Genomic DNA, 27,579 nt, shown 5'->3' on the forward strand with positions numbered 1-27,579 from the left:
TAGGTGTTTGCCAACTCTCTGTTGTAATTAAAGAAATAATTCCCTTTAGGTTTGCTTTATAAATAAGTTGATCATTTAGAACTTGATCATATTTTGCTATTCACAGTATTATCGGTACACACTCAAAATTAGTTTTATTATGTGTACCCTATTAAAATTTGACTTTAACAGATGGCAACTCTACAATTGCAGGGGGGAAGAAAACCTGTTTTTGCAATTTTAATATACATAGGCAAGGTTTGCTTTATATATGAAGAAGCTGAAATTCTTCCCCAATCTTAAATTCTGTTCATTTTGAATTTCTTTTCCACATACCATTTTCTGAACATGCAGTTTCTGAACTGCTTCAAACTCCTATGTTTGAAAGTGACTGAGATGCTTGGAACATAGTCTTTTGCAGAGATTTGAAACAACTTGGTAATGCTCCTACAGGTTAACTGTACTGGGTAAGAGAAAAAATTGCATTAAATGTATGGATATGGAAATTGTGAAGAAGCAGATGTTAGAACACGGGAATGCTTGCAATCAATTGTTTTGACTTCCAATTTGGAAGCATGAGGTCAGTCTAAATCTATAGTTTTAAATTTACCTTAAAAGCTCACATTAAAAAAAAAAAAAAAAAGCTCACATTTTCAGGGCACCTAGGTGGCTCAGTGGTTGAGTGTCTGTCTGCCTTTGGCTCAGGTCAGGATCCTGGAGTCCTGGGATCAATTCCTGCATCAGGCTCCCCACGGGGAGCCTGCTTCTCCCTCTTCCTGTATCTCTGTCTCTCTCTGTGTGTCTCTCATGAATAAATAAAAACTTAAAAAAAAAAGCTCACATTTTCAATGCACAGTACTTAGAAAATTCAAAATTTTCACTTTTTAAATTGATACAGAATTCTTTATTTTAGAAATTATATTTAATATGACTAGACCATATATCATAAGATTACCGCTCCACTACTGTAAAATTTTTAATGCTGGAGGTTTAAGTTTTGCCCATTTCAGTAAATTTTTTTTTTTTTTTTTTTTTGCATTCACTTTCTCTTCAAGGAAGAGAAGAGAAAGGAAACCATTTAAAATGTAAGAAAATTACATGGTGCATTCATAGTTCTCAATTTCTGGGCCAATTTGTAGTGTTTTTCAGCTCTGCCATTAAATAAGCATTAAACACATTTTATGAATTGAAAAAGGGAGAACCAAAACTTTGGGTGCTTGGATGAGATCCAGATTTTTTTTCTGGGTAAAAAATCCTGATGGGCTTTTCTTATGAATCGGAGTGGGGATCGGAGCATTTAATAGGCTGGGGCTGGCCATCCTTCTTGCTCTGAGCTAGAGTACAGGCATTAGTCTTCTGAGGACTGCAGAGATCACTGGAGGGCCTCAGGGGTGTTGAGGAGCCTCCCCTTCCGCGAGAGCTACACCCAGCATCTCTGGTGAGTGCTTCTCCCTCCCCCCACCAAGAGTAACACTAATGAAGGCAACTAACACGATCTGGGGGCTAATTATTTACAGATCTCTTAAGCATCACCTCTTTCAAAGGGCTATGGCCACTTGAAGTAGGTTTAATTTCCATATGGCAGAGATGAGCAAGGTGGAGTTTACAGGAATAAGCAATTTACCTAAGGTCACAAAAAGAGTAGAGGGTATGCTAGATTTATGCCCACCACCAGCTCAAGCCTTCACCTGTGGCGCGTGCTTTCTCTCTGGATGCCACCTGTGTGAGGCTAGCACCTGCTGTGAAGCAGGCACAAGGCTCTCTGTGCTGCTACTCCCATGGATCTATGTCCTCAGGGCTTCTTCCATTTCTTTCCAGCATAACTTGTTTTCGGTTGATTCCATGATACAGTAATTAGTTATCCAGCATTAAGGACGGACATCACATTTCTCTCGGAGGGAATCTGAACCTCAACTCTTTGGACAGTGTCAGCACATCTACCAGAAGCCTCTGAGCTGATTTTATGAGATATTGCCGGAGGGTTGCATATTGCCCCCGCTTCACTGATTTTTAAGGTTTTGGGGGTGCTTTTCAAAGCTTGATCTCTATCTCCTCCCTATACATCTACCCATCTAAGGGAGGAATGCCATCACGGAGAATCACCATGTGGCCTGACATTGCTGCCACATGCATCCTTCAGGTACAGCAGAGCTGAAGAGAGAAAAGAAGAATCGTTAAGAGCACTTCTTCCCACCTGGAATGTTTGGATACGGAACAATATTCTTAATTCAGTTGCATTAGGAAGATGCACCAAGAGATAATGAAACACCGCGGCAGCAGCCAGATAGCTTGCTTACATGGGATGTAATTAATTCCTGGGTGGCTTCAGCCTTTAAATGACTGACCCCCTTATTCACAGCCCTTGCTGAATTTCTCCCAGGGGCTGGGATGTAAAGCCTTCCCTGTGTTTACTTCTCCACTTATGCTCCCCTGTGGAAGACAAACATTATACGTCCCTTCTTTGATGCAGGAAAATATAAAATCAGAAATATGATTCTCCCTTTAAAAAAAGAATCAGCTTTAATTACAGGAAAGCTAGGCAATGTCCTGGGGGGAAATACTTGTATACTCAGTTACTGTCTCAGAAATCCCTCTGAGTGCTCATAAGAAAGCTGAAATCCTGACCTAGTAAACTAGATAAAAAAAGCATTGGTTGGGTAACCATATTCAAAGTAAATTTCTCAAATAAGCTTAAACTTGACCGTGCTCTGCCTTTGGGACAGTGATGATGTCTCTGTTGTGTCTCTCTGCCAGTCAGTGTAAAGAGGTAGAGGCACACTTGTGGTCGCTTTCCTCAGCTGAAAAGTAACAACTTAAATGTAAATGTGGTTATTTATGCTACAGTTTTTGTGAACTGCATTCCAGATGACTGGGGAGAGTTTAACATGACAGCGGCTTGGTGGGGGAAGCAGTGATGGTTCACAATTTGCATTTATGGTTGAAAGACACAGACTCGACTTCAATGAATGTGTTGGTTTCTAATCATTACTCCACCCCAAGTTCAGTCCTTTACTTTGAATATCTACAAAAACCTTAGTAAAAATTCCAGTATTTGGAAGCAACTAGGTATCCTGTCTCCTGGCAGCACACGTTTAGAATAAGCTAGAGATGGGGCGGCCTGGGTGGCTCAGGGGTTTAGCGCCGCCTTCGACCCAGGATCGAGTCCCACGTCGGGCTCCCTGCATGGAGCCTGCTTCTCCCTCGGCCTGTGTCTCTGCCTCTCTCTCTGTGTGTCTCTCATGAATAAATAAATAAAATCTTAAAAAAAAAAAAAAAAGAATAAGCTTGAGATGCCTCTCAAGTCATAACATACAACTTGATTCATATTTAAACACATACCTTCAAGCTCCACAGTATTTCACTTTATAAAATGTATTAATTTCAATTTTCTCCAAAACCTAAGCTAAACACATCTTCCCTCTAGTATGTAGCTCACTTACTCCCCCAGAACATACTGTTGCCCATAACTGAGATGTGATTTTGGGTTTGGAACGTATGTTAAGGTCTAGCATCAAGCGGTAAGAGTATTTTAGTTCTATATGGGCTTCCTTGGTACGTCTGAAACCAATGTTATAGAAGTAGCTATTTTTTTTTTTAGCCATGTGAAGGAAGTAGTGATCAAAACACAACGCTCTCTGTTAAATGAATGTAAATAACATGAAATTTTAAAGGATTAAAAAAACCCACATTAAAACAGCATGTTTTTGAACAATTATATACCAGTCACTCTGCTAAGAATTTTCTGCCTATTGTGTCACTTTAAGATTTATAAAATCCTTTTAAAGAAACAAAATCTGATGCTACAACCGGCCCACTTATAAAGTTCTCAGGGTAGCAGGCATATCTATTCTGTTGATTGTTCCTTCTCTAGTATCCAACACAGACCTGCACTCAGTTAATATTTATTTACTTACTGAACGACTATCACCCCTGCTTTACTGATAATAGAAATGGAGCATCAGAGAAGTTACGTAATTTATCCAACATCACAGAGTTTGTAAGTGCAGGAGCCAGGATGGCAGATTTCAAAGCTAAGGCTTAGCTCATTAGGTGCTATTGCCTTGCTGCACTCATGTGTAAATATAAGTCTGGTTTGATGTGAAAATCATACAAAATTGGAAGAGTGGAGACCCTTAGGGGTTTACAATACAGAGGTACAAAAAGTTGATGTGAAATATAAAGCTGAGGCAGTTTCGTCTCCTAACAAGCCGGTGTACGCTCACTCTCACGGGACATGAAACAGCATATCTTGACAGTATTTAGCTATAATAATGGCCTGAATTACATTGGAAATGGACTTAGCTAGCATGTGGCAAGGGGATGTGTCTATGCTATTGCTTAAATTCCCTAAATCCAGGTGGTGACTATTCTTTATTAATCATTCAAGATCTCTGCCACAGAAAGCTTACAACGACAGAGCAAACTTATTTCCCCCTCCACAAACTTTAAAATGTCCTTCTCCTGTACCTCCCCCAGACCTAAAGCGTATCAAGGAAGTACAAAATTTTATTTCAGTGATTTAGTTTGTTAGTTTTATATCCACCATCCACTTCCTTAGTTATATTCTTCCTCATAAGAATTCAACTCCAGAGTTTCTCTCTGACACCCCCTGGCACCTATCCATCTTGTATTATGAAGAAATTTTATCTTTCAAGGCTTCTGCCCTCCCCTGTTCTAGTATGCCCAAGAACATTCTGGGAGAAATGTCTTTTTTTTTTTTTTTAGTTTTTATTTAAATTTCAGGGATTAACACACGGTGTGATATTAGTTTCGGGTGTACAATATAGTTAATTCAACGCTTCCATACCTCACCCAATGCTTATCACAATAAGTGTCCTCCCTTAATGCCCATGACCCATTTATCCCATCCCCCTCCCACTTCCCCTCCAGCAACCCTCGTTGGTTCAATATCATTAAGAGTTTTTATCCCTTCTGTGTTCATTTGTTTTGATTCTTACTCTCCACATGTGAGTGAAATCACTTGGTATTTGTCTTTCTTTGACTTATTTTGCTGAACATAATACTCTCTAGCTCAATCCGTGTCACTGCAAATGGCAAGGTGTCATCCTTTTTTTTTTTTTTTTTTTTAAGATTTTATGTATTTATTTGAGAGAGCAAGCAGGAGTAGGTAGGTGAGGGAGAGGCAGGTTCCCCACTGAGCCAAGAGCCTGATGTGGAGCTTGATCCCAGGATCCTGGGATCATGACCTGAGCCAAAGGCAGATGCTTGACTGAGCCACCCAGGTGCCCCAAGATTTCATTCTTTTTTATGGCCATTGTATACATATACCACATCTTCTTTATCCATTCATTGGTCATTGGACATTTGGGCTCTCTCCATAGTTTGGCTAATGTTGACAATGCTGCTTTAAACAGCAGAGTGCATATATCCTTTTGAATCAGTATTTTTGTATTCTATGAGTAAAATTAGTAGTGCAATTGCTGGGTCATAGGGTAGTTCTATTTTTAACTTTTTGAAGAAACTCCATACAGTTTTCCAGAGTGGCTGCACCAGTTTGCATTCCCACCAACGGTGTAAGAGGGTTCCCCTTTCTCCACATCCTCGCCAGCATCTGTTGTTTCCTGTGTTGTTACTGTTAGCCATTCTGACAGGTGTGAGGTGGTGTCTCATTGTGGTTTTGATTTGTATTCTCTTATTCTGAGTGATGTTGGGCATCTTTTCATGCATCTGTCAGCCATCTGGATGTCATCTTTGGAAAAATGTCTATCCATGTCTTCTGCCCATTTCTTAACTGGATTATTTATTTTTTAGGTGTTGAGTTTGAGAAGTTCTTTATAGATTTTGGATACTAACCTTTTATCAGATATGTCATTTGTACATATCTTCTTCCAATCCATAGGTTGTCTTTTAGTTTTGTTGATTGTTTCCTTCACTGTGTAGAAGCTTTTAATCTTGAGGATATTCCAATACTTTATTTTTGCTTTAGTTTCCCCTGGCCTCAGGAAATGTATCTAGTAAGAAGTGCTATGCCCAATGTTAGAGAGGTTGCTGTCCTTAAGATTTTGATGGATTCCTGTCTCACGTTTAGGTCTTTCATCTACTTCGAATTTATTTTTGTGTATGATATAAGAAAGTGGTCCAGTTTCATTCTTCTGCATGTGGCTGTTTGGTTGTCCTAACACCATTTGTTGAAAAGGCTGTCTCTTTTCCACTGAATATTCTTCCTGCTTTGTCAACATACAGTTGAGTTTCCATTTCTGGGTTCTCTATTCTTTTCCATTGACCTATGTGTCTGTTTTTGTGCCAGTACCACACTGTCTTGATCATTACAGCTTTGAAGTATAACTTGAAGTCCAAGACTGTGATGACTCTCCAGCTTTGCTTTTTGTTTTTCAAGATTGCTTGGGCTATTGGGATCTTTTGCAATTCTATACAAATTTTAGGATTGTTGGTTCCAGCTCTGGGAAAAAGGCTGGTGGTATTTCCATTGGGATTGCATGATATGTAGAGATTGCTTTGGGAAGTATAGATATTTTTACAATATTTGCTTGTTCAATCCTTGGGTATGGAATGTTTTTTTTTTCCATTTCTTTGCATCATCTTCAATTTCTTTCTTAAGTGTTCTGTAGTTTTCAACCAAAGAGGAAAAGAGTACAGATCTTTTTCCCTTTGGTTGGTTTATTCCTGGGTATCTTATGGTCTTTGGTGCAATCATAATGGGATCAATTCCTTGATTTCCCTTTCTGTTGCTTCATTTTTGGTGTATAGATATGCAATAGATTTCTGTACATTGATTTTGTATCCTGTGACTTTACTGAATTCATATATTAGTTCTAGCAATTTTATAATGGAGATTTTTGGGTTTTCTATAAAAATATTATGTTGTTTTCAAATAGTGAAAATTTGATTTCTTCTTTGGTGATGTGCTGATTCTTCTTTGCTGATTTGGATGCCTTTTATTTTTGTTGTTGTTGTTGTCTGCTTTTAGAAGCTAGGGCTTCCGATACTACATTGAACAACAGTAGTGAGAGTGGACATCCCTTATTCCTGATCTTAGAGGAAAGGCTCTCAGTTTTTCCCCAATGAGGATGATATTAGCTGTAGGTTTTTGGTATATGGCTTTTATTATGTTGAGGTATGTTCCCTCTATCCCTATTTTGTTGAGGATTTTTATTATGAATGGATATTATACTTTGTCAAATGCTTTTTCTGCATCTATTGAGGGGATCATATGGTTTTCTTATCCTTTCTTTTATTAATGTGATGTATCATGTTGATTGATTTGTGGATATTGAACCACCCCTGCAGCCCAGGAATAAATCCCACTTGATAGCGGTGAATGATTCTTTTAATGTACTGTTGGATTTTATTTGCTAGCATTTTGTTGAGAATTTTTGCATTCATATTCATCAGAGATATTGGCCTGTAGTTATCTTTTTTTTTTTTTTAAGAGAGAGAGAGGGAGAAAGCATAAACACAAGTGGGGGGCAGGGAGAGAGGAAGAGAGAATCTCTGGAGGGCTGGATCTCCTCCCTGAGATTATGACCTGAATTGAGGCCAAGAGTGGGATACTTAACTGACTGAACCATCAGGTGCCCCTGTAGTTCTCTTTTTTAGTAGAATCTTTGGTTTTAGAATCAGGGTAATGCTGGACTCATAGAATAAGTTTGGAAGTTTTCTTTCCATTTCTATTGTTTGTAATTGAGAAGAACAGGTATTAACTCTTTAAATCTTTGGTACAATTCCCTTGGGAAGCCATCTGGAGTTGGACTTTTGTTTTTTGGGGGAGATTTTTGGTTACTGATTCAATTTCTTTGCTGGTTATCAGTCTGTTCAAGTTTCCTGTTTCTTTCTGTTTCAATTTTGGTAGTTTATGTTTCTAGAAGTTTATCCATTTCTCCCAAATTGCACAATTTGTTTTCATATCATTTATTTTATAATATTCTCTTATATTTGTATTTCTGTAGTGTTGGTTGTTACTTCTCTCTCATTTGTGATTTTATTTATTTGGGTGTTTTCTTTTTTTCCTTTTGATAAGTCTGCCTAGGGGGTTTATCAATTTTATTAATTCTTTCAAAGAACTAGCTCCTGGTTTCATTGATTTATTTTGTTTCTATAACATTTATTTCTGCTGAAATCTTTATTATTTCTCTTCTTCTGCCTCTGGCTTTAGGTGTCATTTGTTCTTTTTCCTAGCTCCTTTAGGTATAAAGGTTAGTTGCTTGAGACTCTTCTTGCTTCTTGAGGTAGGCCTGTGTTGCTATATAGTTTTCTCTTAGGACTGCTTTTGCCGTATCTCAAAGGTTTTGGATCACTGTGTTTTCATTTCCATTCATTTCCAATGTATTTTTAATCTCTTTAATTTCCTGGTGGACCCATTCATTCTTTAATAGGATGTTCTTTACCTTCCATGTACTTATGGTCTTTCCAAATTTTTTCTTGTGATTGACTTCAAGTTTCATAATTTTGTAGTTATAATGGATGCATGGTGTGATCTCAATCTTTTTGTACTTGTTGAGGGCTGATTCGAGACCTAGTATATTATCTATTCTGGATACTGTTTTATGTGCACTTTAAAGAATGTGTATTCTGCTGAAATGTTCTGAATATATCTGTTAAGTCCATCTGGTCCAGCGTGTCATTCAAAGCCATTGTTTCCTTGTGAATCTTCTGCTTAGATGATCTATCCATTGATGTGAGTGGGGTAATAGAGTCCCCTACTATTATTTATTGTTCCTTTATGTTTGTTATTAATTGTTTTATATACTTGGGTGCTCCCAAGTTGGGGGCATAAGTATTTACAATTGTTAGTTCGTCCTGTTGGACAGTCACCTTTATAATGATATAGTGCCCTTCTTCATCTATTACAGTCTGGCTTAAAGTCTAGTTTGCCTGATATAAGTATTGCTACTCTGGCTTTCTTTTGACATACATTTGCATGATAAATGTTTCTTCATTCCCTTACTTTCAATCTGCAAGCGTTTAAGTCTAAAATGAGTCTCTTGTAGGCAGCATATACATGGGTCTTTTTTTTTTTTAATCCATTCTGACACTCTACGTCTTTTGATTGCAACATTTAGTCCATTTACAATCAGAGTAAACCTTTTAAAAAGGTTTTACTTATGCGCACGTGCAAGAGAGAGAGAGAGAGAGAAAGGGAGCACATGAGCAGGGAGAGGAGCAGAGAGAGCAGCAGACTCCCCACCAAGCAAGGACCATAACATGGGCTCAATCCTGGGATTCTGGGATCATGACCTGAGCAGAAGGCAGACACTTAACTGACTGAGCTACCAAAGTCCCCCCAGAGTGATTCTTGGTAGATATGTATTTAGCGCCATTTTATTACTTGTTTATTGTTTCTGGAAATTTTTTCTGTTCCTTTCTACTCTTTGTTGGTTTTGGTCTTTCTTTCCCACTCAGAGTCTTCTTTAATATTTTTTGCAGGGCTGGTTTAGTGTTCATGAACTCTTTAGTTTTTGTCTGAGAGACTCTTTCTCTCTCCTATTTTGAATTATAACCTTGCTGCATAGGGTATTCTTGGCTGCAAATTTTCCCATGCAACATGTTGAATGTAGCACACCACTCCCTTCTGGCTTGCCAAGTTTTTGTGGAAAGATCTGCTGCTAACCCTACTGGTCTTCCCTTGTAAGTTAAGGGCTTCTTTTGTCTTTCTGCTTTTAGGATTTTTTCTCTATATATTTTACAAATTTAACTACAATATGTCTTGGCATTGCCCTGCTTTTGTTGATTTTGATAGGAGTTCTCTGTGCTTCCTGGATCTATATGTGTTTCCTTCCCCAGATTACAGAAGTTTTCAGCTATCATTTCCTCAAATAAGCCTACTGCCTCTTTTCTCTATTTTATTCTTGACTCCTATGATAGAAATATTATGCTTTATAGAGCCATCAAGTTCCCTAAGTCTACTTTCATGATCCAAGATTTTTCTTTCCCTCCTTTTTTGGCTTTATTATTTTCCATAATTCTGTCTCCTACATCACTTATTCATTCCTCAGCTTCTTCTATCGTTGTGATCATTACATCCAGTCAGTTTTGAATCTTAGTTACTGCATTTTTCTTTTAAGCCTGATTCATTTTTAGCTCCTTTGTCTCTGCAGTAAGGGTCTTCCTGATGTCTTCTATGCCTTTCTCAAGCCCAGGCAGTATCCTTACGATTGTTGCTTTAAATTCTGTATCAGGTATATTATTTATACCTGTTTTAACAAGATCCCTGGTCATGACTTTACTGTTCTTTATTTTGGAATGAGTTCCTCCATCTTGGCATTTTGCCTAGGTCTCTGTCTTCTTCTGTGTTAGGAAAGCCAGTTATGTTCCTGATCCTGAGAGTAATGGCTTTATGAAGGTTATATAATGTCCAGGGCCTGGTGCTTCAGAAAGTGTCTCTGGTGTGTGCTATGTGCACTCTGCTGCTGTGTTATGGCTGCTCTGTCTGTTGCTCAGGTCAGTCCTCTGCAGGGTTTCTCCTTGCCTGTAGTGGGGTATGTTTGGATCTCAGTGAGAGTGTGCTGAGATTTAACTAGGTGTACTCTGGTCTGCTCACTAAAAGAGATCTCATGCTATTTCCACTAGAAATGAAGCTTTGAAAATCTCTATTGCCAATAGATGTGGTTGTGCAGGGGTTTGTGCTGGTCTTCTTGGAGAGGGGCCCTCTGTGTTCATAGTTAGGCAGACTTGCCCTAGAAAAGCAGTACCAGCAGCGTGTAGGGGGGCAGGACTTGGTATAAGCAGGTTAGGCAGCCAATGTTGGTGCTGTGCTGTTTTACTGAAGTTGGCTTATGCTGAGGCATCGGGGAGGGAAATAGCACCAGCCAGCTCCTTTGTCCCTGGAGAGAGGAGTCTCTGCTTGGTGCTCTCATGGGAGCACTTTCAGAGGAGTGAGCAGTTTCCCCTGGTGCACACACCATCACATTTTTCAGATAACTGATTTCATACTGTCTGCCTCTGGGTCACTTGCTTGCCTGGTGACAAGCAAATGGCAAAGTGTACCTTGGGCTCTGCACTAGTCAGGCCTGATGACTTTTAAAATTCTAAACTTTAGGACCTGGTATGGTGGGGACCTGCACTTGACCTTTGGGAAAAGGTCTGCCTGCACTGGGACAGATGCAGGTTTGACCCAAAAGGGCAGTTGCACCAGAGTGCAGGGGCATGGGATTAGGAGGAAGCAGGCTAAACCACCAATGTCTGAGTTAGCTGCCCTCGGCAGGTGTCTCTGCACCCATGCTGAGGGGTGGGGGAAGGAAATAGCACCCAATGGTTCTTTTGTCCCCAGAGAGGCAATGCCACCTCTATTAGATGTGCTCCAAAAAGTATGAAGAGTCTCTCTCTCCTCGTGCCCCATAAGCGATCCTCAGATCATGCAGTCTGCCTTGGGATTGTTTGCCTGCTTCTGTTCCAGGATTAGGATGGCATCCTTAGCTCTCTATCACAGCCATACTGCAGACCTCTGAAACTCCAGTCTTTGAATCCCACTGATTGCAAAAACTCACGAAATTCAGCCCCTCTCCTTTTCCCAGCCCATGGCTCTGGGCAAGTATTCCTCTTGTGCTACTCCCTGTGCACTCCACTCTCTCTAGTCTTTTCTCTGCAACCAGGGCTTCCTCCTCTCTACAGCATCTATGATCATTCCCCCCTGCCCCAAGGAGAGATATCTCTCTGTACTTCTATGTTTCATGCAGTGGCCTCTTTTCTCCCTCTAATTGTACAGTTGTCCTAAGAGTCCTCAGGTCAATTTCTCGAGTATTCAGAATGGTTTGGTAATTATCTAGCTGTGTTCGAGGGTTGAGGCAAGCCTAGGGTCCTTCTACTCCCTGGCCATTTTAGCTCCCCACCCTGGACCCTAAAGCTTTTAAAACACACATCTCCATTTAGAATTCAGCATCATTGTGAGATTTTAAAAGCATATATTAAGAATAGTGCCATAGTTACATTCTTACAAAAATATGATTCATAAATTTGAGATAGAATAGAAAATTGTAAGTGCACCTTTCTGGTTTTAAATCCTACTGTTTTTTTTAAAGGAGAACTACCTCCCTTCCCTGTGCTGTTAGAAAGTTAAAAATGTGGAAATCTGCTGCCATGAATTGACCAGCTCTCTCAAGATATTAAAAAAGGGATAAAATGCCCTTGGAGGCTTTCTATAAAATAAAAAAGACCAATGGTTTCTTGAATCTAGGTGCTGATGTTATTGAACCTAGTGGAGTCCTTGGTTGGATACTGAGAAGACATGAGTGGAAGGGAAGCACAAGAACCAAACCTTAGGTTTCCAGTTATGCAGCCAGGGAGCCCTCTCCAAACGTGTAACAGGAAAATCAAAGTTCTGTCTGCCATGGGTACCGTCTGTCTATAGAACTGTTCTTTCCATACACTCATGAGGTATCTTTAAATTGTTTTCTTATGTTGACTAATATACCTACATATATAGGTCTTCTGACATTTGAAATATTCATATAATTCATCAAATTAATGAGAGGGTAGTGGACCCAAATCAGCCTTATATGAGTTTTCGTGCTTTGATTCATTTTGTCCAGGACCTAGTGATAAGAGAAGCTACTTGTTAGGTTACCAGGCCTGAAGAATTTAGTCAATGAATAGTGTACAATGGCATATCAAAAGAAAACAGAAGGTTGAGAATTCCTACACATTCATCTATTTTTAAAATCACAACAGATATAGAAAATTCACAGTGAAGCATTTACTTTATATTTTAAATGAGTATTTTACAAAATTTTAGAAAAATCCCAAAGCAGCCTAGTGTTAAACTCAAGTGAGGAATAAGTATAGATTAATTGAAAATCTTTGAGTATGTTAATTATTTGTTATAATCCTGAGAGTTTTTAAAATTACACCTCTCCCCAAACTCTAAAACCATTTTAGGTATTTTTAACAAAAGATAAAATAAAGTATACACAGAATATTAGACACTTACATTAATTTTCTTAGTGTTTGTGGCCAAAACTTTTATTGTCCTTGGCATCATTTTTTCCCATCTTCCTTTTAGTAACTGAAATCCTAAAGCGTTAGCAGGAAATATGGCTGGCTGGCTAGAGACAGGACTCAAAGAGGCATGTCCTAAATCAATGTCTTAAATGACCTCGTGCAGCATGAATTTTTATTCACTTGTTATAATATCTTAGCCTGTACACTAATTGATGCAGTGAGGAGTACGTACAATTTATGAACAAAATTATTTTGTTATGTATCCTTGATTCCGAGACTCTAATTGACTTCAGTTTTTATTTATTTATTTTTTTTTTACTTCAGTTTTTAATAAGATAATAGACTTCCACTTCCAGTTAAGATGGAATAATAAAGACTAGTGTTACCTGCCCACCTAAAAAAACCAAGAAAACTAAATAATATGTAAATCAATGGTTTTTAAGACAATGGACATAAGGCAACAAAGAACAGCAATCATTGAGAGATGAGAAAAAAAGAAGTGAGCCTTAGGACTGTCCCAGCTTGCTGCTGGTTGGAATGCCCATGTCCCAGTGCTAGACACGAGGACAGGGTCCCTGAGTTGAGGAGACCTATCTAAGAGCCCAGGGAGATCAAGATGGCTAGAGTTTGTAGGACAGAGTAACACAAAGAAGACAGAGAGAGGGACCCTCAAATTTGTAGAGGGTTCCCCTCTGTGTATTCCAGATGAAGATATCAGTAAATGCATACAAGGGAAGTACCCAAGGCCAGAGAAAAAAGCCAGTGAAAGGATTAGAGGCAGTGCCTTGCACTCAGAGCCAAGAATATTACCTATTGTCACCAGCAATAGGAAATAGGAAACCTTAGATTCACAAGGTACTGGAGAGAGTACTCAGAAGTGTCTTGCCTCCGTAGTAGGGTATCTTGAACCTTGATTCTAATCCTCAACACTGCTCTTACCCCACCTAACAAATCCAAAAAACAATGCCTGAAAGGATCAAACTGTTTTCATCTAATATAACTGGCCCAGAACACAGCTCCAGAGTACTTGCAGGAATAAAGCAATATTCAGCACCAAACAAGAGAAAATTCTCTCTGGTATCCAATCATCTTAGCACATCAGTCAGGGAAACATGAATAAGAAGAAGGACCTATTGAAATTGATCCATATGTCAGAACTGGCAGAGTTGGGGACTGAAACAATGATTATAAATGTGCTCCATATGTTGAGCAATTTAAGTAGAGACATAAAGGATACAGAAAAGACCCCATAGTTAGTCAGCTGCTGAATAAATTAATACTTTGACTGGAGAGAAAGCTAGCAATGGGGGGAATAAAGCAGGCGGGATACAATTCAGGGCAACCAGAGGTAGATAGTGTGAGGTAGAAACTAGAATTTTCATGGAGGGGAAATCAAGATCTTGAACTGGACCAGAGATTCTCAACTTGAGACTCCTTGTAGACTGTTCACATATTCTCACACCCTCAAGTTCTCTACCTTATTTTTTTACACGAATGTCTTTTTATAGACTCAAATGATTTTTATTTGGAGGAAATAAAGCCAAAGGCATGCTTCTAATAATCTCAATGACCAAGATATAATGAGGTAGTGCCGTATCTTTTTGGAATCATTGGTGCATTTGTGTCCTCAAATAAGCCCCTAAAGTAGTAGCTTTAACTGCAATGCATTGTCTCTTAACTGGGGTCTGGATATCTGTGTGTGCTTTCAGATACATCTTCAGGTTCTCTGGTTCTAAATTAAGGATTTGGAATGTACTTCATCAGTCTGTGGAATGAGTGAATGTATAAATTATGGGGAAAATACCCCGTATGTGCCAGTAATTTAACATTTTCAAAGATAATACATTGTTTTTTTAATGTTAGTGATGTTAACAGCACATTGTTAGTCTTCTTGAAAATGTTCAGGGAAGCAACAATTTCCAGTTGGATGGAAAAGTTCAGGAAGAAATCACAAAAATACACCAAGAATTCAGATTTTGTGGAATAATAGAAGAAGACTCTTCTAATTAGATTATTAGAGTTGCAAAATGACATTTAAGCTGCAGAATAAAGTCTTTTTTTTTTTTTTTTGATGCTCAAAGCATGAGTGGAACAAAGTATGCATCCTTAAGATAAAAAGGAAAGATCAAATTTAACATAGACAGTTCAAAGACAAAAATTGAACTTAGAGGAAGAGGACAGATAATATATACCTTCTATCTTATTTCATATAATTTCTATTTATACTGGGCAAGTACAGTGAATTGGAAAATTTGTTGCCATTATTTTAATCGTCTTTTTTAACAGCAGATTTATATTTTTGGATCTTCTATTATATTTGGGATCTTGGTTCCTTGTTTGTAGAGATACTTCCTCTTGATCTGACTTGCCTAATACCCTCTTAACAGTCATTACTACCCCTTGATAGTTGACCTTGCTAGCAAGAAATTATCAACACTTCCAGGCTTGATCTAAAAAACAAATTTATGGGACTTCTGGGTAGCTCAAGGGTGAGTGTCTGCTTTTGGCTTAGGGTATGATCCTGGATTTCCGGGATCGAGTCTTACATCAGGCTCCTTGCATGGAGCCTGCTTCTCCCTCTGCTTATGTCTCTGCCTCTCTTTCTGTGTCTCTCATAAATAAATAAATAAAATCTTAAAAAAAATATATATATATAAAACAGGGGCAGCCTGGGTGGCTCTGCGGTTTAGCGCCACCTTCAGCCCAGGGGATGATCCTGGAGACCCAGGATTGAGTCCCACGTCGGGCTCCCTGCATAGAGCCTGCTTCTCCCTCTGCCTGTGTCTCTGCCTCTCTCTCTCTCTCTCTCTCTCTCTGTCTCTCATGAATAAATAAATAAAATCTTAAAAAATACATAAAACAGATTTATGAAGTGGATGACATAAAGCTCCAAATTAAGATGTCCACGAATATAGTGATTCTATGTGCAATAGAGAGAAAACATTGAGTTTTAGTGTTTTGTTTTTAAAAAATAGGTCAATGATATTTAAGTTATTCACATTTGGAGAAATTCCCTAGGACCTCAGTGTTCAATTATTAAAACTATGAAAGAAACGAGACATTACAAATATTTGATTTTAATATTCAAATTTTATTTTTGCATCCACACTAAGCTCAATTCTTAGGTTATAGGGATTTCAGGATGTCTGGCTGTGTTTGCCTTTTAAAAAAAATCTATATCTAATCTTCATTTTGTCTTCTTTGCTCTGTGCCAAGTGATTCCTACCTAAGCACAGAGCTGAACTTGAGCTTTGTGACATTCACTACCACTTCCAGTTCTGTCAGTGGAAACCTTTAAAGCCTATAGATTTACACATCACATCTGCACATCAAAGGGTTCATTTCATTATCTTGTTGCTTAGAAGGGGCTAGAATAACCACAGAAAATCATGGAGTGCTAGCTTCGGAATAGATTCCTATAGGATGAATAAGTGTCTTCTGTCAAGAGCACCACTGCAGGGCAGAACAGTGAGGAGATGGCTTCTGACACTGGGAGGCACAAAGTAGGCTATTTTCTGTCTGTAAGGATTAATCCACGACTTAATCTGGCCAGTGTTTCAGACCAGCTGATGACTGCTGTAGTTCACCTGTGGACCCTGTGATTTGTACACTACACTCCATCAACACATACACACTCGCACTTAGATGGAGAGTATTCCCCTTGCTAGGTCAACGAGTGACCTCCTTCATATAACCACACTGAGGCTTATGTGTATATATATAAAACTGGCTCATTGTGGTGGGTAAACAAGAGTCCTCTCTTTCCCCAGGGGAAATCAAACGGCTCTGGATGGAGAGACCTATTTATCCAAGATAAACCCAGAAATGTAGGTTGAAGGGAGGAGGTTACTTGGAGAAGAGAAAAAGTGTTCAGTTCTGAAGACACTGGAGACCAACAGAGAAAGCGTCTGGAGTAGTCGGGGAGGTAAGTCAGTTGAGTTGGGACTGAAAAAAAGAACAAAGGAGAACAAGAGCTGGCCCGTGTTTGGGAACAGCCAAGCCAGGCGGCCTGCTAGGCCACCTCAACTTCCTGACTTGAATACCAACGTTTGTCTGATTTCCTCCAGTTCACCTCTCTGCTCCTTTTGCTTCAGCCAAGCAGACAGATTTAAGACAGATTTAATGTTGCCCTTTCTTCCATAATTCCCTGTATTCCTATAATCTTGTATACAAAGACAATTTTTTTTTTCCGGTTTACAGCAAAGTCACTAGTGGTTACGAGAGGAATGATAATAACATCTTAAAGCTCTAATAAACTTTTAACTTCTCCATATAGTTCACATTGATTAGTTTTTAGTCCACCAAAATCTTACAATGACTCAGGGGCCATGTGGACCATTACTAGGATTTCTATTAGATAAATAAGAAAACAAAAAAGTTGAAAACTATAGAAGTGGAGGAGAGATTGGTGAAAATGCAGCTGATACTAAATAAGTTTAGCTACTTGATAAGGTAAGGATATCAGGTGTGTGAGAAAAAAATGAAAAATAAATATGGAAAAGGAACATTTTTGGCATATGGGTGAGGCTTTCAATTTCTAGGGAATTTGTACTTCCTGATTCTCTGTGCTTTTCAGCAATGTTATCTTATGTATTTTCTGGCTATATTTGATCTTATATTCCCAAACAATACTGTTAAGATTCCTGATGACACTCTTGGCTTTTGAGATGCCTTGAGGGATCCCTGGGTGGCGCAGCGGTTTGGCGCCTGCCTTTGACCCAGGGCGCGATCCTGGAGACCCGGGATCGAATCCCACATCGGGCTCCCGGTGCATGGAGCCTGCTTCTCCCTCTGCCTGTGTCTCTGCCTCTCTCTCTCTCTCTCTCTCCCTCTCTCTCTCTCTGTGACTATCATAAAGAAATACATTTAAAAAAAAAAAAAATGAGATGCCTTGAGGCAGAGTTCTAAGGTGGTTAAAAATGTAGAAGGTATCTCACAAACAAATGAATAACTTTAGTTTTACTCGATCAGAAAGTAATAAGAAAAATCATAATAAGACAATACACTTATGTTACCCTGTACTGTTCATCTCTAAGTGGGAGGGGGAGATTGATTTATATGGAATAGCCTTGTGTATAAAATTGTGTTTGGGACTGTACGATCACTAACATTGTCTTCTAGGCCTAATGGTCTATAATACTCTCTAAAATTGTTCTCAGAATTGTGGAGCATTATATTTGTAGAAAAAGCAAGCAAAGTGAAACTATGTAATTTGAATATCCTTTAAAATTGAAATACTGTTCACTAACACTGTGAAATAAGCTCTTGATACTCAATTTTTAACAAATAACCACAGGCACTTTAGCCAAACTCAAATGATGAACTTGTATATTACAAATATCTATAAATTCTAAAATTAAATCAAGCAAAGTAGCAGCCAATTTCCCAAATTTAATTTAAAATATATAAATACTTATAATAAAACTGTTTCTCTGTGTTAGAGAACAACTTCTTGATGGGGCCAAATATAAATTCTAGGATCCAGGGATTCTTGAGTATATAAGATTGTTTGAGGTGCTGGTTTGATTTGAATAGTAAGAAGTATGCTCTTAGTTGACACAGGGATTTGCTTTGGGGGAAAAAAAAATTAGTTCCCTCTCCCAGCAATGCAAATTTTCTGCCAGTAGATGGTGCGAGACAGAGAGCTGAGACCCCAAGTAAAAGCCAAGAAATTGAGGGTTGCTTTGAAAATATATTTCTCTTTAACAATATCAGCGAAAATTCATTTTGTTCATTTAACAAGTATTTGCTGGGTGAGTAGTATAATGATGAGCACTGTGTTTGCTAACGTGAACACAAAAGAAATGCCAGGTGTGATTACTGCCCTCCTCAAGCATTTTAAAAATAATTTGTAAGAGACAACTTATTTACTCCTTTTTTTTTTTTAACTTATTTACTCCTATTAAGTATTTAGCAAGGTACAAACACTGTTTTGTCCAAATGTATAATATAAGCAGTAATTCAATTAGAGATCAATTATTGCTGAGAAAGCAAAAGAATGTTGTTTTGGAGAAAATGAAAGGAGCTTCAATGGACTTGAAAGGAAAGGATAGATTGTGCTAAGGATTAAAAAATAGAATTTTAGAGTCATAGGCATGTTAAATGAATATTATAGCCTCTAACGAGTGTGGTGCGTGCAGGAGAGAATGATTCTCGAAAGAGACATGTAGAGGTCTGAGCTGAGATTGGGAGTGGGGGAAATAAGAGCCAGTTAGGTAAGGCCAGATAATTGAGAGCCTTTGATGATGGAATTTGGATTGTATTTTCAGACAAAGGAGAGCCACTGGCAGCTTCTGAGGTGTTGAAATTAGTGTCTGAAGAAGATAAATCTGAAAGCAGAATAATATACAGGTGGGGTGTGATAGAAAAGGTACCACATTGTCACAGAGATTTCCTTGGTTATAATTGTCATTTTTGAACTTACTAGTTGTATGATGTTAGACAGTACACTTAACTTTTGTGGGTCTCAACAGAATTATCTATAAGATTTGTGAAAGTGGGTGGTAGGGTCTTTACTAATTTTTTTTTCAGGTTTGCTTCCAGCTTGGCTGAACCAGGAAGACCAAATGTAAAATTACACTATTGATTCAAGCATGAGTTAACAATGCACTGGGGAAATAAATGCATAGGAAAAAGAAGATGTAAGGATCCAGGAGAGCCTTATTTCTAAACTGGTTGATTCTTAAGAACCATGAATAGAAGGCAGTTAGTTAGGGGTACCTGGGTGGTGCAGTCAGTTAAGCATCCGACTCTTGGTTTCAGCTCGGGTCCTGATCTCAGAGGTTGTGGGATTAAGCCCTGAGTTGGGCTCTGCATTCAGCAGGGAATCTGCTTAAGATTCTCTTTCCCCTCCCCTGGTCTCCTCCCCTCTCTCAAATAAATAAATCTTTAAAAAAAGATTTTAAAAAAGAAGTCAGAGGGATATGATGTCAGATGATTAGAAAAGAAACATCTAACTCATGCATTGACTGTGATGTGATGTTAGGACATCCAATTCTCTATGACCTAATATAGATGAGCAAATAGTATTTATTAAGTCCTTGAACAGTGGTATTTCTTTATATTATTTTCTTTTCTATCCACTTAACTTTCCTTTTCCCAATATCCAATCTATTACCTAATCCTGTTTTCTATCCGATATATATTTGTAGTCATCAATTTTCTCCACTTTGCCTCTAGCTACTTAGATTACTGCTGCAGACTCTGAGATAAAATGGCAAGGAAACTACCTGTATGAAGGGTTACAGCAGCAATCGAAGAAAATTAAGCTAGTTTAAGTCAAGTAGTTTTCATAATATTTCAAGCAATTTGATAGTCTTAAACAATTTAGGGGAAACAGGAGGATGTTAAAAGAACAGAATCAGGCATCTTACTATCGCATCCATGTACCTGAAGGATTTACCCACAACTAGCTGACTCACAACGTGGCTTTACTGGTGGTTAGATAATACGTATTTAGGAAATAGGAAGGGAAATGAATTTAATTTGTGTAGACATGCCATACAAAAACGGCAAGTAAAATACGGCCCTCTGGTCCAACTCTGTAGAATTCATGATCTGAGAGTGATTCTTTTTCAGTTGGTACAGAAAGTCTTTAGAGGACTCTAGCAGATAACCAAACAAACTGTGGGATGGGTGGATTTATCTGTGAGAACCAACAGTGAAGGGCAACCCAGTGAATGAGGCCAAATATAAACCAGCTGATTTCCCTACTTCCAATAGTGCTCACCATCAGTCTGCTCCATCCATATTGATTTTTTTTTAAAAAGTATATAATTATGTCACCTTTGCTCAAAATGTTACTGGTTTTTCATTAGCTTCAGGATGAAGTATAAATTCCTTTGTAAATCCCTGCCTAATACGACTCTTCCATTCCTACCGCAGCCTCAACTTTTGCTACTCTATACTTGGCGCGCAGTATTCTAGAATTAAACTTTCGAGGTTCTTCAGGCATGGAATGTAGCTCTTTTGCCTTCACACATATTATCTCCTCTGCGTTGTCTTCCCTCCTGCCCTACTTTGGCCCCTGGCTTCATTAGGCTCATTCCCAGTTTAGTCTTAGTGCAGACTTCATTGCTTTTGGGAGCCATTTTAAGGCTCTTTAAGAGTCTGCCATCCCATTAATACACTACAGTGATTTTCTTCTTGCTTGCCTATCTCACCTCTAAGTCTCTAAGCCCTGTTAAGGCAGGACTGTGCCCATCCTGCTACCTTTGTATCACTATTGCCTATATGGTATTTGGCATGTAGTAAGCAATAGATACACATTGAATGAATGAATCAATGAATCAATGAATGAATACCATGTTAGGTGTTATTCTAGTTGAGATATATAAATGTGTATATATGAGATATATATCTCATATATACACATTACATATATACATATACATATATATATATGATTTCACTAATCTTCACATAAGATTTTTGATGTATGTGTATTGTCCAATGTTCAGATAAAGAAACTGAGACTTAGAAATTAACTCACTAGCCAAGGGTTGCACAGTCAACATATTGCAGAGCAGAGCTGGGATTTGAATCTTGTTATTCCAAAGCCCAATATCCACGCACTTGTCAATACATTAAATAATGCAGAAAGCAACTGAAGATAGGAGACTGAATCTCAGATGAGTGTTTATGGTTGTCATTGGTCGTATATTAAGGACTCTTGAGTTAAGGCTGGTAATTGAAGATTTAAAACAGAACTATTTTGTCATGGAAAAGGAAGCAGAAAAACTATAGGAGACAAGAAGTATACCCCAGATATTTTTCATGGAACCACAAACTCTGCACTATTTAAGTCTATTACACATATCTGACAATTCTTTGTATGACTCTCAATTTCTTTAAGACTCTCCAGAATGCCAGTCACTCTTCCACAAGATCCTATCACTTTTACATTATGAACCAGTTCTTGTTTATGGTTAAGATTAACTCCAGATGAGCATTTTCCCTATTACTGCTGTCATTTCTCAGAGACACCACACCACATATATATGTATTATATGTTTTATATATATGTGTGATATATTTATATCCCAATTTATATATATTATATATAACCTGGGATATGTATATGGCATTGGCAAATCTAAATAATGACAATTTCTATATTTAAAATAATATATTTCTTATCTTTTTATATTCTAGATTCTTCTGTGGGCTGACTCTATCACCTTCACAGAGACACTATTACAAACTTCATTGGAAGGGTGGTTTTAAAAACTGTGGGTGGGCCTTTAATTTTGTATGTCCATCTTTCATAAACTTTAACCTTAGTTCACATTATTATGCACTGGTATCCATAAACCACTTCCAGCAATGCTCTGAATTTAGTCCATGCATTATCTCAAAAACAAGAATTCTGAGCTACGTTGGCACTGCCTGACAGCCAACAGTTCTGTTTTGTCAGTGTTGCCAATTTTCACAGTGGTGTTCCTTCATTATTTGACTAATTTATTGCATTCGCCCTTATTCATTTACCAAAAGAATAAAGTGATAAGTAGAAAACGTGATGAACTGAGGTCTCCTAAACTTCATAAAACTGAGACAAAGATTGAAATAACTGGCTATTAAAAATGGTGAATTTTTAGCTCCAGTTGAATACTCAGTTAATTGTGTGCTCATTATAAGGAAAAAGAATAAAATTAAAGAACATGTATAAAATGCTGGAAACAGATTGCCAAAATTGAGTCTTGGAATTCTAACTTTTAAATCACATGAGGCTAAAATTTTCGCTTTACTCTTGCCATTAGAATTTTTGTAACAAGAAATTGTAATTGAAAGAGAGATCTGAGTTACTTACTCCTTTGCCCCATTAACCTGTCAATTGGCATTCTTTTAATTAGGAAGGAATTAATAGTACTCCTAATTCACACAAATATTACTCGGTATTCCAGTATTCTGCAATATTCTGTTTTTGTTTCCATACCTGTTTAACATGCTCATGTGGGGAGTTGTTCCAAGTTAACTAAAGTCCAGTAACAGTGTAAAACAACACATGTTCTATTACAGAATTCAGTCACTGGATTTTTGTTATAACCTTGTCCCACTGACCCTCACTTGATTTTCCTGAGTGTAGTCCTGACCAGTTCTGTTTGGTCCAGTGCAGTTCAGCTGTTCTTTCTTTCCTTATGGGTATTTTCTTGCAATTTCAGTCATTCATGAGAAACTGAAATGAGTCTCTCTAGTCTCTTCTTGGTCTAAGTCACTCTTGATACCTTTGCTAGAAAAATCTCTCTCCAATATTGTTTTTTTACCATGATGTCAGTCCACTCAAAACACTCGGACCCATTCCAAATCCCCAGATCTGGATTTTAATACACCCTATCTATTCCTCCCTCCTCATTCCCTCCCCCAGAAGCCTTATTCTTTTTTTAAAGATTTTATTTATCTGAGAGAGAAAGAGAGCATGCAAGCAGAAGCCAGGGAAGGGCAGAGGGAGAGCAAGAAGCCGACTCCCTGCTGAACAGGAGCCTGGGATCATGACCTGAGCCAAAGGCAGATGCTTAACCCACTGAGCCACTCAGATGCCCCCAGAAGCCTTGTTTTTTATTATTCTTTTTTCTCTGATTCATTAATAAAGTCAACTTCTCAGCATATCCAGGTAATGCTCCCTTTAGCATCTGAAGGAGGATAAGGAAGGAAATAGGATTGATAAACGGGACAGACAGGGGGAAAGAAGGACGAGGGCAGGAAAGGCAGAAGGAAAAGAAGGAAAGGAGAGAGGAAGGGTAAGGAGGAGATGACAGGGCTGCCTCCACTATTGCATGTGATAACTTGGTATGAATTTGAAATCGTCCTCTCCTTCAGATGGAGAGCGCCCCAAGCTGGGTATACAGCTTCATGAGCAGAGCATGGACTAGCCCTCCTCCAAACACACACCCACACCCACACAGTGGTAGCTGTGCAGGGAGCTTTTCTGTAGGTACAAATCTGTGCAGCTGCTCAGGTCACGCATCCTGAGAATTTTAGAAAGCAGATTGGTCCTCATGGTACTAATTCCCTTTCCCCAGACAGTGAGCCCATATTGCATTCCTATCAACCTAGAATTCCTGCCTCTCCTTCCCTCTGCAAGTGCCCAGACCTTGTTGGCTTGGGCCTCATTGCATTTGCTTCTCTCTAAGAGCTGTCGGTTCACCATTTAATGCTAAGGCAAGATGCTCCTTCTCACTGAACTCTGTCAAAACACAGACTTTCTTTCCAGATTTGCAAGGTGGGTGTGTTTCACTTAATACTAGTGGTGGTGAGAGCTCAGGTAAGGCATACAGCATATTTAATTTTATAATACTGCTATGGATCAACTAGAATATGTCGGTGGCATTTCCTCATCTGAAACTCATATGGTATCCCAAGTTTGTGTAAGTGGATTGTAATTAAATAAAAACACTAAAACAACATTCTTACCCTAAAGAATAAATTAGAAATCACAACATTCTTCTAAATCTGTATCATAAAGCTACAGTTACGACATCATTTATAAAATTCTAAAAGTGCCAAAAGAAATTTAAAAAGGAGGATGAGTCCTCTTATTGTGGGGAAAACATAGTGGTATATATAATCACAATTCTTCATGTTTCCCTCCCCTGTCTTAAGGATTGACTTCTCGGGGATCCCTGGGTGGCGCAGCGGTTTGGCGCCTGCCTTTGGCCCAGGGCGCGATCCTGGAGACCCAGGATCGAATCCCACATCGGGCTCCCGGTGCATGGAGCCTGCTTCTCCCTCTGCCTATGTCTCTGCCTCTCTCTCTCTCTCTGTGTGACTATCATAAATAAATAAAAAAATTAAAAAAAAAAAAGATCTTAAACTTTAAAAAAAAAAAAAAAAAAAAAAAAGGATTGACTTCTCATAGGGGACAGGCGGGGTCTGTTAAGGGAGAGAAATCCAGTCCTGTGATGTCAGACTCACACTGAATTCCCTAAGTCTCAAGAGAACACTTTTTACTGTCAGAATATGAACAACTAATAACCCAAAAGATTTTCCTCTGACAGCCCCTGGAGCTTAACAATCTTGCCAGAGATATATTTTTAGTACATCAGGAAGTCCATCCTTATGACGTGACCCATTCTTACACAGGCATTTCCAGGAAAAAATGGTTTTGTTTTGTTGGTGCCATGACAGTATCAGAGTAGTGCATTAGCATCTATATCTTTCTCCATACAGTTAATTGTCTCCAATTGCACAAGTTGGAGATGGAAAATAAAATTACTCAGTCAATATGGCCTCATATAATCAATTTGAGTTTCTTAAAGGAATGCATTAAAAAAAATGGTTCAACCAATAGACTTTATCTTAATATGGAACACATTTACCAAATGTTATTTTCCCCTTTTATTTTATTCAGGTACACCATAAATGATATGGGTTTTTGGGAAGATAATTTTAGATATTGTAGCTTCCACAGTGGGGAGGATACATGACACTTTCCATTTTCAGAGACAAGAAACAGTCTCTTCCTTGTCCTACCGATGTGTATGCTGATGCAAAGAAAAAAAGAAACAAAGATCAAAAGGAAAAATAACTAGGACAGGAATATGAGCACTTGGTTTTGGGGGGTCAGAGGAGCTAGAACATGGATCTTAATGACAGAACTCTAAATAAATATATAGGGCATCTGTGAGTTTTCATAATTTATATTGTAGATGCAGTGACCTGACAGATGGAGCAAAGCTAGTACGGAAGTCAATAAAAGAAAAGCAAGTCAGAACACAAGAGGTGGTTTTACAAGAGCCTATTGGGGAAAAAGGGCAGGACTAAAAAAATCTAACTCTACTTACATGTAATTATCAGAAGGTTATCTGTCCCTGCTGAGATGTCCCTACTGAGATTTTATTTTATTTATTTTTAAGATTTTATTTATTCATAAGAGACACACAGAGAGAGGCAGAGACATAGAAAGAGAGGGAGAAGCAGGCTCCCTGCAGAGAGCCTGTGAGGGACTCGATCCCAGGATCCCGGGATCATGCCCAGAACCAAAGGCAGACACTCAACCACTGAGCCTCCCAGGCATCCCCCTACTGAGATTTTAAGACCAAAATCATTTCTGTGGATACCCATTAGCTCAATTAAACAGGCAAAGGATACCTGTGGGTGGTTTATCCAGAATGATGTTTGCTTTACTCAGTAATTTCATTTTCTCTTAAATCTTAAGAAGTCATCTCTATTATCCAATTAGAAATACTAGCCCAAGGTAGATGTCAGTGACCAACTTTATGCCTGACTTGAGTCTGCCATTTTTATCTTTTTTTATAACAGAAAAGTGCCTTTGCACTTCCACTTCAGCCATGATAGTATAACCAATATTACATGTCCCTTCCTGCTTCCAGCAACCATAAAAATGGACAAAATACATGAGGCAACTGAGTCATTCAACCTCCGGCATCCCAGGACTGTGATCCTTGTCAAGGAAACATGTCAGGTGAGTTTTCTATCGCTCCAAAATCTCACCTTCGTGTTTGCTGTGATGCACCATGCCTGGCACACAGTGTCACAGGCTGTGTTGTCTGGGAAGCAGACTGAAGCTGAGATGACCATGAAGGGGATGGCATTTTTTTTTTTATAAATTTATTTTTTATTGGTGTTCAATTTGCCAACATATAGAAATAACATCCAGTGCTCAGGGGATGGCATTTATTAAGTAATGCTTTTGAGATCATTGTCTATGGAAGGGAGAGAAGGAAAGGCGGATTGGAGAGAGGCTACAATTCCAGCAAAGGTCTCCACGGGTTTCCAGAGAGCTTTGCAGCTGGGAGTGGCCCTTTGGAACTATCCAGAGTTGGGAGTAGGAGACTGGGTCTCTTGAAGGAGCCTCCATGCCTGCCCTTTGGTCAGTCTTCAAGGGTAGGCATACACAAAAATGAGGCTGAGGCGGTCCTTTGCAAGAGCAGACACCCACAAGTTTTTATCAGGCAGCTCTCCCAGCAGCCCAAAGGACGAGCCCTTCACACCTGGAGGAGGACGTGCACAGCATGTCACCATGTCTAAGAGGTGTCATTTTAGTAAAGATAATTCAGTGGAAAAATTACTTCCCCCACAACTACAGTTTCTTACGTGACTGTTACCAAGATACCGCCAAATACTTGGGGACAACACCTTCTAGCTTCAGATTCAGATAACAAAGGGAATTAACAAATTCAACAGAGCTTGCCTTTTATAGCCAACTCTATTATACAAGGCCAATATTATGATTACATGGAGGAAAGACAACCCAGCAACTCAGAAGTATTTGTTTAGAAATAGTTCAGTAATCATCGTATTTATCTGTAACACACACAAGACAAAAGCAGCTGCTTATAACAGCCAACACAGAAAAGTAAATGCCTGTAAAGTCAAATTACCAACTTTTTTGCACAGATCTCCCCGAAGAAATTTCTCAAAGCTCAGGGACCTTCCTGAGATTTCACCTAGGTCCCCTCCCTGCCACTTCCTTGGGGTGTTCAATTGCCCCTATCCAACCACACGTGCAACCTGGTTCAGTTCTCATGCAACCTCAGAGCTCAGAACCATTTTACTTACAAACTTTGTTGATTCTACCTGGACCAGCTTTCTCAAGAGGCCAGATTTGGTTGCCTAATTCCAACAGCTGCTGCTAATGCTCTCCTGACAACAACTGTTCAATGACAATTTGCTGTTGATCACTGTGGTTCCCCGGGATGGAAATGCCAGAGACTGGTAGCTCAGATT

At 38.8% G+C, this 27,579-nt stretch overlaps 1 long non-coding RNA gene across 1 annotated transcript; it reads left to right on the top strand.

The window, feature by feature from the left end:
* The first annotated feature begins 1,325 nt into the window (after positions 1–1,325).
* Positions 1,326–26,297, top strand: LOC144284087 (uncharacterized). The gene is made up of 3 exons (XR_013352528.1): positions 1,326–1,417; positions 16,665–16,819; positions 26,223–26,297. It is a non-coding gene; the product is annotated as an uncharacterized LOC144284087 (long non-coding RNA).
* The last annotated feature ends 1,282 nt before the right edge of the window (positions 26,298–27,579 follow it).

Source organism: Canis aureus, chromosome 15, assembly GCF_053574225.1.
Source record: "Canis aureus isolate CA01 chromosome 15, VMU_Caureus_v.1.0, whole genome shotgun sequence".
In the NCBI taxonomy this organism is placed as follows: Eukaryota; Metazoa; Chordata; class Mammalia; order Carnivora; family Canidae; genus Canis; species Canis aureus.